The 13,254-nt window shown below is 40.7% G+C and overlaps 1 protein-coding gene across 1 annotated transcript in view; it reads left to right on the top strand.

Moving 5' to 3' along the window:
* Positions 1 to 13,254, top strand: part of cadm2a (cell adhesion molecule 2a) — a 462,577-nt gene that overhangs the window by 124,877 nt on the left and 324,446 nt on the right.

The raw sequence follows: 13,254 nt of genomic DNA, 5'->3' as shown, positions 1-13,254 counted from the left end.
GAATCTGTGGGAACGCGTGGCAGAGTGTACCTGTGCATCTTTTGCAGCATTTGTGTGTATCCATCAGCGTGCATGTTGTGTGTAGTTCCATTATCTTTGCGTCTGAACAGTTTTCCCGTCCCATGCATCATCCACCCCCGTATGTCTCCATGTCAGGCCTGATAACAGCTCCTATTGCCCACAGAGATGACTAATCAATAACACACAAGCATGGGAACAACAGCTTGCTGTCCGCACACACGCACAAAGCGGAAATATTGGCACGCTGTCCGCAAACATTGCATTGACTGCTCTAGGCTGACAAAGAATCTGTTGTTGGAGATATCAGGAAAACTTCCACAACCCCCCCCCCCCCCCGTCGCTACTCCTACAGCGATACCATACCTTCACATAACAAATTGTATAAAAATGCATGTGCTCACGCTCGCACCAATCTGCCAACAAACCCACGGTCAATCACATTTTATCAGCCCGACGGTAACATTGTGTGGTCTTGGAGATTCCTCTTCGTCTCTCATGGAATCTTCTTTCTCCTTGTATCGCCCTCACAATTTCCTGTATTACTTTTTTATCTCTGCATGTTCTGCACTTTAATACTCTCCCAGTACAAGCCCCGTCAACTTGTGTGGGAGCTAAATCAGCGGCTCGGCTGAGGGAATCTGCTTACTGATTTAGCTTGATTTAATGCCCCTCAATTCAATTCTTTCTTTCTTTCTTTCTTTCTTTCTTTCTTTCTTTCTTTCTTTCTTTCTTTCTTTCTTTTTAGGCTCATTTCTTTCTTTCTTTCTTTCTTTCTTTCTTTCTTTTTAGGCTCATTTCTTTCTTTCTTTCTTTCTTTCTTTCTTTCTTTCTTTCTTTCTTTCTTTCTAGGCTCATTTCTTTCTTTCTTTCTTTCTTTCTTTCTTTCTTTCTTTCTTTCTTTCTTTCTTTCTTTCTTTCTAGGCTCATTTCTTTCTTTCTTTCTTTCTTTCTTTCTTTCTTTCTTTCTTTCTTTTTAGGCTCATTTCTTTCTTTCTTTATTTCTTTCTTTTTAGGCTCATTTCTTTCTTTCTTTCTTTCTTTCTTTCTTTTTAGGCTAATTTCTTTCTTTCTTTTTAGGCTCATTTCTTTCTTTCTTTATTTCTTTCTTTTTAGGCTCATTTCTTTCTTTCTTTCTTTCTTTCTTTCTTTCTTTCTTTCTTTCTTTCTTTCTAGGCTAATTACTTTCTTTCTTTCTTTTTAGGCTCATTTCTTTCTTTCTTTCTTTCTTTCTTTCTTTCTTTCTTTCTTTCTTTCTTTCTTTCTTTCTTTCTTTCTTTCTTTCTTTCTTTCTTTCTTTCTTTCTAGGCTCATTTCTTTCTTTCTTTCTTTCTTTCTTTCTTTCTTTCTTTCTTTCTTTCTTTCTTTCTTTCTTTTTAGGCTCATTTCTTTCTTTCTTTATTTCTTTCTTTTTAGGCTCATTTCTTTCTTTCTTTCTTTCTTTCTTTCTTTTTAGGCTAATTTCTTTCTTTCTTTTTAGGCTCATTTCTTTCTTTCTTTATTTCTTTCTTTTTAGGCTCATTTCTTTCTTTCTTTCTTTCTTTCTTTCTTTCTTTCTTTCTTTCTTTCTTTCTTTCTTTCTTTCTTTCTTTCTTTCTAGGCTAATTACTTTCTTTCTTTCTTTTTAGGCTCATTTCTTTCTTTCTTTCTCTCTCTCTTTCTTTCTTTCTTTCTTTCTTTCTTTCTTTTTAGGCTCCTTTCTTTCTTTCTTTCTTTCTTTCTTTCTTTCTTTCTTTCTTTCTTTCTTTCTGTCTTTCTTTCTTTTTAGGCTCATTTCTTTCTTTCTTTCTTTCTTTTTAGGCTCCTTTCTTTCTTTCTTTCTTTCTTTCTTTCTTTTTAGGCTCATTTCTTTCTTTCTTTCTTTCTTTTTAGGCTCCTTTCTTTCTTTCTTTCTTTCTTTCTTTTTAGGCTCATTTCTTTCTTTCTTTCTTTCTTTCTTTCTTTCTTTCTTTCTTTCTTTCTTTTTAGGCTCCTTTCTTTCTTTCTTTCTTTCTTTCTTTTTAGGCTCATTTCTTTCTTTCTAGGCTCATTTCTTTCTTTCTTTCTTTCTTTCTTTCTTTCTTTCTTTCTTTCTTTCTTTCTTTCTTTCTTTCTTTCTTTTTAGGCTCATTTCTTTCTTTCTTTATTTCTTTCTTTTTAGGCTCATTTCTTTCTTTCTTTCTTTCTTTCTTTCTTTTTAGGCTAATTTCTTTCTTTCTTTTTAGGCTCATTTCTTTCTTTTTAGGCTCATTTCTTTCTTTCTTTCTTTCTTTCTTTCTTTCTTTCTTTCTTTCTTTCTTTCTTTCTTTCTTTCTTTCTTTCTTTCTTTCTTTCTTTCTTTCTTTCTTTCTAGGCTAATTACTTTCTTTCTTTCTTTTTAGGCTCATTTCTTTCTTTCTTTCTCTCTCTCTTTCTTTCTTTCTTTCTTTCTTTCTTTCTTTCTTTTTAGGCTCCTTTCTTTCTTTCTTTCTTTCTTTCTTTCTTTCTTTCTTTCTTTCTTTCTTTCTTTCTTTCTTTCTTTCTTTCTTTCTTTCTTTCTGTCTTTCTTTCTTTTTAGGCTCATTTCTTTCTTTCTTTCTTTCTTTTTAGGCTCCTTTCTTTCTTTCTTTCTTTCTTTCTTTTTAGGCTCATTTCTTTCTTTCTTTCTTTCTTTCTTTCTTTCTTTCTTTTTAGGCTCCTTTCTTTCTTTCTTTCTTTCTTTCTTTCTTTCTTTCTTTCTTTCTTTCTTTCTTTCTTTCTTTCTTTCTTTCTTTCTTTCTTTCTTTCTTTCTTTCTTTCTTTCTTTCTTTCTTTCTTTCTTTTTAGGCTCATTTCTTTCTTTCTTTCTTTCTTTCTTTCTTTCTTTCTTTCTTTCTTTCTTTCTTTCTTTCTTTCTTTCTTTCTTTCTTTCTTTCTTTCTTTCTTTCTTTCTTTTTAGGCTCATTTCTTTCTTTCTTTCTTTCTTTCTTTATTTCTTTCTTTTTAGGCTCATTTCTTTATTTCTTTATTTCTTTCTTTTTAGGCTCATTTCTTTCTTTCTTTCTTTCTTTCTTTCTTTCTTTCTTTCTTTCTTTCTTTCTTTCTTTCTTTCTTTCTTTCTTTCTTTCTAGGCTAATTACTTTCTTTCTTTCTTTTTAGGCTCATTTCTTTCTTTCTTTCTTTCTCTCTTTCTTTCTTTCTTTTTAGGCTCATTTCTTTCTTTCTCTCTCTCTTTCTTTCTTTCTTTCTTTCTTTCTTTCTTTCTTTCTTTTTAGGCTCCTTTCTTTCTTTCTTTCTTTCTTTCTTTCTTTCTTTCTGTCTTTCTTTCTTTTTAGGCTCATTTCTTTCTTTCTTTCTTTCTTTTTAGGCTCCTTTCTTTCTTTCTTTCTTTCTTTCTTTCTTTCTTTCTTTCTTTCTTTCTTTCTTTCTTTTTAGGCTCATTTCTTTCTTTCTTTCTTTCTTTTTAGGCTCCTTTCTTTCTTTCTTTCTTTCTTTCTTTTTAGGCTCATTTCTTTCTTTCTTTCTTTCTTTCTTTCTTTCTTTCTTTCTTTCTTTCTTTTTAGGCTCCTTTCTTTCTTTCTTTCTTTCTTTCTTTCTTTCTTTCTTTCTTTCTTTCTTTCTTTCTTTCTTTCTTTCTTTCTTTCTTTCTTTCTTTCTTTCTTTCTCATCACATTTTATCAGATATATATATATATATATATATATATATATATATATCTATATCAACATTTATACGGTAACATTGTGTGGTCTTGGAGATGCCTCTCCGTCTCTCGTGGAATCTTCTTTCTCCTTGTATCGCCCTCACAGTTTCCTGTATTACTTTCTTATCTCTGCATGTTCTGCACTTTAATACTCTCCCAGTACAAGCCCCGTCAACTTGTGTGGGAGCTAAATCAGCGCCTCGGCTCAGTGAATCTGCTTACTGATTTCACTTGATTTAATGCCCCTCACCTTCAATCAGTATCACCCGCCGCCTCAGTGGAATAGTGGAGGGCAGATGACAATAAATGCATAAAAAAACCCTTAGAAGGCACCTTTGGTTTCAAGCCTGTTTTCCTCCAGCTTTCAGGGAGGTGTAATTCCCACAGACAGACCGGCCTGTAGAAAAGTGTGTCTGCTGCCCCGACTCCCCCCCGAGGTGCCATTCTGACCCAATAACTCCTTCACTCCTCTCTCATGCTTCATTCACTCCCCTCTCTCTCTCTGCCTTTCTCCTGCTCTCATCCTCCTCCTCCTCCTCCTCCTCCTCCTCCTCCTCTCACTCTCTCTCTCTCACTGTCACTTGCTCTCTCTCCCCCCGGTGGCCAGAATGCTGTAATTGAGTTTTTTATTCAAGTCAATTAAAAGTGCAGGGCCCAGTCAGAGACAAAACAAGTCTGCAGAGCTGCCGTTTTCTCCTCGGGGCTGACTCATTTTTTATTCAGTCCGCTCTTTATATCACTCAGTTGCTAAGAAAGCACGGGGTGTGTACTTTCATTTCATATGTGTCATTAAACTGTTTTGACATTGTTTACAATGTAATTTATCTTTCTGTATGATGCCTCCCCCCTCTTCCCCCCCAAAAGAAATCCCATTTAAATGGTAATTCAAACTTCCATTAAGTTGGGGCCTTTGTGAATGCCGTACAGAAGTTGCTCTATTCCTCCTATCTGCCTCAGCAACCATCTGTGGCATGATTGTTTACTCCCAAAAAGCCAAATATTCATCAAACTGAAACAGCAGCTATGCCGGATCAATCCACGATGCTTTCCTATTCTCATTCAGCATCATATCTTGTTAGCCTCCGAGGGGATGAGTGATGGTGTTGAGTCTATAGGGAGCATCCCAGATGACGGAGCATCATGCCTAAGCATCGTTTTCTGGTGCATAATAACTCTGTAATCAGAGCGAAGGTTCTCCGACGTTTGACTTAGGTGCTTCTCTTCAAACACGAGTCGAGCTGCGCGCTCAAAGCGGCGTGCACACGTTGACACAAACTGCGCTACATTATCACAGGGCCTAAAATGTTTTCCTTCCCCTGTGTTTGCACAAATTGTAATTCCGTTTTTTTTTGCAGTGTAGCAATGTAGTGAAAGTGAAGGTGATGCTTTTCATATGCAAATGTGAAATAAAAGGGGAGATTTGCAGCATTCATTAAAGGAAAGCCAGAGGATTTATGGTGGCTGGGAGGCTAATTTTCCTTAAATGCTTTAATCAGCAAACTCTTTTTGGAGGCACAGCTCTGGAATGGAAGTTCTCCTTCATGCACACAAACACAACACATTCATGTCTGGTTTTTAGCTAAACTGCACTGTAAGTTTTTTATTTAAAAACGCAGTGTTTTGCTACATCACTTCCCACTGAGTAACCAAATTATTTACCAAAATGTCGCTTTTTCTCCGACTTCAAGCCATTTCATTTGGAGAACTGCTCCCAAGAGTCATCATATCAGGGTACATTTTGAACTGAGACATTTCCAAGTAAAAGCTCATGGCGCTTTCCCAACTTTAACAATATGAAAGGCAGCCTGAGGTCCTGCTGAGGTTGGTACCAGGGCTGGGGATCCATTCAAATGTCAAGAATCAATTTGATTCCGATTCTTAAGATTCAGAATCGATTATCAAGATTTGATTTGATTCGATTCAATTCCGATATTGATTTGGGTTAGTGTTATTAAAACTGTTTTTTGAGCTGTTGCATGATTTATATGACTGTAGTTCTGCAACATATTAATACTAGTATTATATTGAGATTCAACAGCAAGTATTGCAGCTAATGATGCTGTAAGGACCAATCAGCTCCCAGAATGCTGATAGAACTGAAACAGAAACATCGTGGGGCAGAATTAACAAACAGATCCAGGGAGGAAACAGAGACGGATGAAATCGGTTTTATTTTTTCCCACATTCCGTTTTAATTTTTCCATGTTCGGTCTATTTCGGTTTTTAATTTTTGAGAATTAGTTTTTTAGCATTTTATGCAAATGTAACCCCAAAACAGTAAATCAAGTAATGAAATATAGACAATTTATGCAATTATAACTGAAAACTTTAATGTTTTCATACCTTTAAACATATTTAAAGGCAAAAACATGGCACCAGTTATTCTCGTGTCCAACAAAACATTCCTTTTTTGGACATAAACAAAAAAATACCAAAAGTTGCAATGATGAAAAAAATAAATAAAGAAAATCGATCTTTAGACATACAAATCGATTTTTAGGAATTAATCTGAGAATCGATTTAGAATCGGAAAATTGATTTTTTTCAACACAGGCCTAGTTGATAACAGATTTTTTTTCTTCTCAAGCATTCAACTTTGTCCTTCAAATTATCATCCTCAAAAAGGCTAATCTTCACAAAAATGTCACAAACAAATGTCCTTCCTGCACAATGGTAAGAATTTAGTAGAGGAATCAGTGTTTAAAATACATATTAGAGCAGAGTTAGAGCATTGATCTGAGTGGTGGATCATAACTGGTGCTAGTGTTTAGTCACCATGGGCAGTATTGATGTATCGCTCTGTCATTCCGTTCTTTTCTTTCTTTCAGCACCATAATCAGCTGTATGAGTGCAGGCCTACGTTAACAATGACTGTTTCATTGAGCTGTATCTGTGCTGCACAACACACGCAGTAAAGTTTTACGTGTTTCACCACTTACATGGGAGGTCATGTGGGAAAGTAAGCATCTGTTATCATTTCCCAGTTCAAATCCAGTAACACAAACATTAATGAAAGACTCTCAGAAATAAAAGCAGCTAACCTTGAGGTGTGAGTATTTACATCCTGTCTGGGTGTCGTATTAATAGACATGTCATTGTTTATAGGGAGGCTACAGTAGAGCAGTGTAAATGCCATGAATAACTGAGGGAAAGATAATGAACGTTGCCTCCAAACTGTAGAGGAGGACGTGTCCACTCGGTCAATACTCGGACGGATCCAGACTCACAATGATTTGACTGTGAGAGATACGGAATATATAAAGTTCAGACCTCAGAGGACAGATGTAGTTGGGTCGTTTTTAACCCTTGTGCGGGTGGAAGGAAGGAAGGAAGGAAGGAAGGAAGGAAGGAAGGAAGGAAGGAAGGAAGGAAGGAAGGAAGGAAGGAAGGAAGGAAGGAAGGAAGGAAGGAAGGAAGGAAGGAAGGAAGGAAGGAAGGAAGGAAGGAAGGAAGGAAGGAAGGAAGGAAGGAAGGAAGGAAGGAAGGAAGGAAGGAAGGAAGGAAGGAGGGAGGGAGGGAGGGAGGGAGGGAGGGAGGGAGGGAGGGAGGGAGGGAGGGAGGGAGGGAGGGAGGGAGGGAGGGAGGGAGGAAGGAAGGAAGGAAGGAAGGAAGGAAGGAAGGAAGGAAGGAAGGAAGGAAGGAAGGAAGGAAGGAAGGAAGGAAGGAAGGAAGGAAGGAAGGGAGGGAGAAAACAAGGAAGGAAGGGAGAAAACAAGGAAGGAAGGGAGAAAACAAGGAAGGAAGGGAGAAAACAAGGAAGGAAGGGAGAAAACAAGGAAGGAAGGGAGAAAACAAGGAAGGAAGGGAGAAAACAAGGAAGGAAGGAAGGAAGGAAAGAAGGGAAAAGAAGGAAGGAAGGAAGGAAGGAAGGAAGGGAAAAGAAGAAAGAAAGGAAGGAAGGGAGAAAGGAAGGAAGGAAGGAAGGAAGGAAGGAAGGGAGGGAGGAAGGAAGGAAGGAAGGAAGGAAGGAAGGAAGGAAGGGAGGGAGGAAGGAAGGAAGGAAGGAAGGAAGGAAGGAAGGAAGGAAGGAAGGGAAAAGAAGAAAGAAAGGAAGGAAGGGAGAAAAGAGGAAGAGAAGGATGGAGTAAGGAAGGAAGGAAGGAAGGAAGGAAGGAAGGAAGGAAGGAAGGAAGGAAGGAAGGAAGGAAGGAAGGAAGGAAGGAAGGAAGGAAGGAAGGAAGGAAGGAAGGAAGGAAGGGAAAAAGAAGAAAGAAAGGAAGGGAGTAAAGAAGGGAGAAAAACAAGGAAGGAAGGAAGGAAGGAAGGAAGGAAGGAAGGAAGGAAGGGAAAAGAAGAAAGGAAGGAAGGGAGAAAACAAGGAAGGAAGGGAGAAAACAAGGAAGGAAGGGAGAAAACAAGGAAGGAAGGGAGAAAACAAGGAAGGAAGGGAGAAAACAAGGAAGGAAGGGAGAAAAGAGGAAGAGAAGGATGGAGTAAGGAAGGAAGGAAGGAAGGAAGGAAGGAAGGAAGGAAGGAAGGAAGGAAGGAAGGAAGGAAGGAAGGAAGGAAGGAAGGAAGGAAGGAAGGAAGGGAAAAAGAAGAAAGAAAGGAAGGGAGTAAAGAAGGGAGAAAAACAAGGAAGGAAGGAAGGAAGGAAGGAAGGAAGGAAGGAAGGAAGGAAGGAAGGAAGGAAGGAAGGAAGGAAGGAAGGAAGGGAGAAAACAAGGAAGGAAGGGAGAAAACAAGGAAGGAAGGAAGGAAGGGAAAAGAAGGAAGGAAGGAAGGAAGGAAGGAAGGAAGGGAAAAGAAGAAAGAAAGGAAGGAAGGGAGATAGGAAGGAAGGGAGGAAGGAAGGAAGGAAACAAGAAAAGAAGGAAGGAAGGGAGAAAAGAGGAAGAGAAGGATGGAGTAAGGAACGAAGGAAGGAAGGAAGGAAGGAAGGAAGGAAGGAAGGAAGGAAGGAAGGAAGGAAGGAAGGAAGGAAGGAAGGAAGGAAGGAAGGAAGGAAGGAAGGAAGGAAGGAAGGAAGGAAGGAAGGAAAAAGAAGAAAGAAAGGAAGGGAGTAAAGAAGGGAGAAAAACAAGGAAGGAAGGAAGGAAGGAAGGAAGGAAGGAAGGAAGGAAGGAAGGAAGGAAGGAAGGAAGGGAAACAAGAGGAAGGGAAGAAGGAAGGAAGGAAGGGAGAAAACAAGGAAGGAAGGGAGAAAACAAGGAAGGAAGGGAGAAAACAAGGAAGGAAGGAAGGAAGGAAGGAAGGAAGGAAGGAAGGAAGGAAGGAAGGAAGGGAAAAGAAGGAAGGAAGGAAGGAAGGAAGGAAGGAAGGAAGGAAGGAAGGGAAAAGAAGAAAGAAAGGAAGGAAGGGAGATAGGAAGGAAGGAAGGAAGGGAGGAAGGAAGGAAGGAAACAAGAAAAGAAGGAAGGAAGGGAGAAAAGAGGAAGAGAAGGATGGAGTAAGGAAGGAAGGAAGGAAGGAAGGAAGGAAGGAAGGAAGGAAGGAAGGAAGGAAGGAAGGAAGGAAGGAAGGAAGGAAGGAAGGAAGGAAGGAAGGAAGGAAGGAAGGGAAAAAGAAGAAAGAAAGGAAGGGAGTAAAGAAGGGAGAAAAACAAGGAAGGAAGGAAGGAAGGAAGGAAGGAAGGAAGGAAGGAAGGAAGGGAAACCAGAGGAAGGGAAGAAGGAAGGAAGGAAGGAAGGAAGGGAGGAAGGAAGGGAAACAAGAGGAAGGGAAGAAGGAAGGAAGGAAGGAAGGGAGGGAGGAAACAAGGAAAGAAGGAAGGAAGGAAGGAAGGAAGGGAGGAAGGAAGGGAGGGAGGGAGGGAGAAAACAACGAAAGAAGGAAGGAAGGGAGAAAAGAGGAAGGAAGGAAGGAAGGAAGGAGAGAGCAGGAGGAAAGAAGGAACAGGAGAATCAGGTCATTTTGACCCAAACACAGTACAAGGGTTGATCAAACAAACCGTGATTTCAGGGAAAAACTCGACCACTTTGTTCCGTCAGATCAGTCAAATTACACATTTTTGTTTCATGGTTGAATAGTTGGTGACTTCATGTTCACAACTCAGAGATGTTTTATTTGTAGTTTTATTCAGAAAGTCATTTCTGTAAAAGATTTTATGCAGAATAATAATATGATAATAATAATAAGAAAAAGAATATAAATGGGAGCACCAAAACTGCAAATTGGACAAAAGAAAGGAATTCAGTCAATTCATGTCATCATTTATGTCTAAATGTCTAGTTCCTGCCATGTGTACATGGGGTATCAATATTTGGCAATAGTTTAATTTAAACCGAAAAAATGGTGAAGACACACAAGTCAAACCTCGCTGATGTCGAATCCACATATCATTTTATCCCATAAGCTGTTTATCTGACACAAGGGAACCAACTACCAGGGGCTGATATTTAAATATTTCCACTGTATTGCATTGTTTAACTCGTCAAAACATCAAGTCTTGACATTTTGTAAGTGAATATTTCAATACCTCCATGTGTTTCTAATGCTCTTGCATATGCTTTGTTCACTCCGTGTTACAATAATTTGATCCAACTCTGCATCCATCCATGTGCACTGTATACAATCTCAATCGACCACCTTCCTGTTTTCATATCTCTGTTTCCATGGTTACTGAAGACTGTTAAATGCAGGTAGACATTGAATATACACTTCCAGGCTGTCTACTATTTATTTCAACCTTTAAAAGTGCCAAGCTTAAACGTATGATATGGTTGTAATCCATTTAAATGATTTTAAGTTAGAGGTACCTGTGATTTTCTGTTTCAAATACATTTTCACTGTCCAACTCTGGTTGCATTTGTGTGTTAGCACTTCTTTTCTGAGCCAGCATGGTATTACTATGTTTCCTGCTCATGGTTCAGTGGCTGAGGGATGTTACTGACCAAGATACGAACAACAAACCCAGGTCTTCTGTCTTGAAGGCAGTGACACTGGCACTGCACTATTTAGTCACGCAACAAAAGATAGAATAAAACAACAAAGATCCAGAAATACGTCTAGGAGCTGGTCCAGAATGATGAACTGAGACATGAAAATCTCAGGCACCAGAAATCCTGTGTGGAAGAAAATGTGGAATAGGAACCATCGTGGAAAGAGAAGTCAGAGAAGTCCACTCGGAGGACTCGGCCCTGCCTGGGTGGGGGGTGGCTGTCTGTGCTGGGGGGGCATTGCTGCCTTGGTCCTCCGTCGCTGGGCGGGGGCCGAGTGCCCCTGCGGATGTGGGGACTCCGTGACCCTTGGGGTGTCCGCCGGGGTGGCCTCAGGGGGGGGTGGGGCCGGGTCCGGGGATCAGGCCTCCCCTGACCGGGGGGTGCACGGGCGGGCACGGCGGCGGGGTGGCACCATTCCCAGGTGTCTATGTCTTATGTTGTCAGTATGAATGGGAGGATGTTGGACCGTTTCCCCCTCTGTCTGGGGGCTCCGGCCGCGCCGGGGGCGCCCATGGAGGTACGGTGGGGCCCTGGCCCGGCTCGGAGGGCCGGCCCCCGTCTACTGGATGGCCGGTGGGGGGGCGCGGGTGTCTTATCAGGGCCGGCTTTGCTAGTCCTGCCTCCTGGCTTCTGCCTCCGCTCCCCCTCCTTCCCCCCCTACACGATTCATACGCACATAGGCGAAGGGCGGGGGGTCCGTGTCGTGGGGGGCATTGTCCCGCTTGGCCCGGCACTCCCCGCCTCACGGTTTTAACAGCAAAATAGACACTGCACATTCAACACTTAATAAATACATTTGACAAGGACACGTAGTTCGGGAGGGGGGGGGTCGGTGTCAAATCGATACTTTGCCCTCCCCCTCCCTCGCAGGCAGTGGGTTGCCTCCCTCCTACTTCTCCCCTCTGTGGGGTTGCCGGTGGCCTGGGTTCCGGGCTCTTCCGTGTCGGCCTCTGGTCTCGCGGGCGGCGGGGTTGCTCCCCCCCTCCCCCACTATATATACACTTCAGGTGGAGCTTTTATAGGATTATTACACACACACACACACACACACACACACACACACACACACACACACACACACACACACACACACACACACACACATATAGCCACTTAGTCACATACATATACACAAACATACACAGCCACACAAACATATACATACACACACACACACACACATAGACATACACACTGGCTTGTTCACCTGCATGCTGGCTCTCTAGTTTTTGGGTTTAGGTAGCGGTAGCGATAGCTTAGCTCAGACTGCGATCAGATCTCAAGATTTGGGTCGATTGCTGTTCATGTTTTGGTCGGCTCCGTGCCGGTTTCGTGTTTTGTTTGTGGTTTTTTGTTGCAGATTTCCAGTGCTTGACGTGTGTTTCCGTGTGTTCCTGCTTCCTGGATTGGCAGTGGATGTTGTCACCCCACCCCCCCAAAAAAAAAAAAAAACAATCACTGGGTTTGTATGTGTATATTGATGTATGTGTACGCATATGTATGCGTATATATATGTATATATATTAAATATAGTAATAATGCACATATATATACTTTTGGTTTCTACCGTCATGCAATCAATCATTAATATGTGTGCAGACAAGGTAAAAAAAAGAAAAAAAAAAGAAAGAGAAGTCAATGACTACATTTACATGCAGTCAATAACCCTTTTAAAACCCGAATATTGGCAATAACCCAAATTTGCACGGCCATGTAAACACCAATAACCCCTTTGAATAACCCGAATATGGTCATATTTTTTATTAAAACAAACATATCTCAATACTATATTCTTCAGTAGTATTTCTTCTTTTCCACTCTGTATAATCGTGACCTTTTTCAAGCAACTTAATGGTGTGAGAGTTATAGTAGAGGATGGGAAGTTCAGAAAAGTCAAATCCTCTCCTTCACATTTTCAAACAGTCTTAGCATTTCCTTTCTCCCACAGCTGTTGACGTTATCTGATTTAAATCATGAAGCCTCTGGCAGAAATACTATCCCTCTTTAGCACACGTTAACTGCTCAACAGCCTCAATCGCCCCTATTCTTTTTGCTATGATTAAGTTTGCCTTGGATCTATTAGATTTGAGTTTGTTTCATTGGTTTCCAGCTGAAAGCCTCCTGTTTCTGGCGTGTGTCCTGTCTGTGATTTGACGGGAGGGTGGTGTTATATTGGGGATATCTTTCCTTCAATCAACCACTGAAATATAAACTCACCAGGCACTTCATTAGGAACGGCTTTTCTGCCGCTTGTTGACTCAGCCGGTTACATGGGAGACTTGGTTAAGATATCTACGACCGTTATACGGGGTGATTTGAGTGAATCTGAATGTGACACGGTGCCAGAGGGCTGGTCTGACTATTTCAGAAACTGCTGATATACAGAAAGTTTTGAGAAAAACAGAAAATATTCAGTGAGTGGCAGTTCTCTGAGGGAAAGTGCCTTGTTGATGCCAGAGGTTTCAGAGAAGAACGGCTTGACTGGTTTGACAATGGGACAGCCCGGTTTCTTGGTTGTTAGCACAATTGCCTGAGAGTTAGAACGTCCTGCTTGAAATCCCAGTCGAGTTCAAATCCTGGCCTGAGTGAAATTTGCATGTTTTTTTCCTCTACGCTTGTGGGAGTTTTCCCTGGATGCTTTGGCTTTCCTTGCACAGTCCGTATACATCCCCGTCTGGCTGATTGCTGATTCTAAATTGAGTGTGTGTGAGGTT

The sequence above is a fragment of the Cololabis saira genome, chromosome 14 (genome assembly GCF_033807715.1).
Source record: "Cololabis saira isolate AMF1-May2022 chromosome 14, fColSai1.1, whole genome shotgun sequence".
Taxonomy (NCBI): Eukaryota; Metazoa; Chordata; class Actinopteri; order Beloniformes; family Belonidae; genus Cololabis; species Cololabis saira.
The sequence above is the reverse complement of the archived record's forward strand: the minus strand, read 5'-3'. Positions and strand labels throughout refer to the sequence as shown.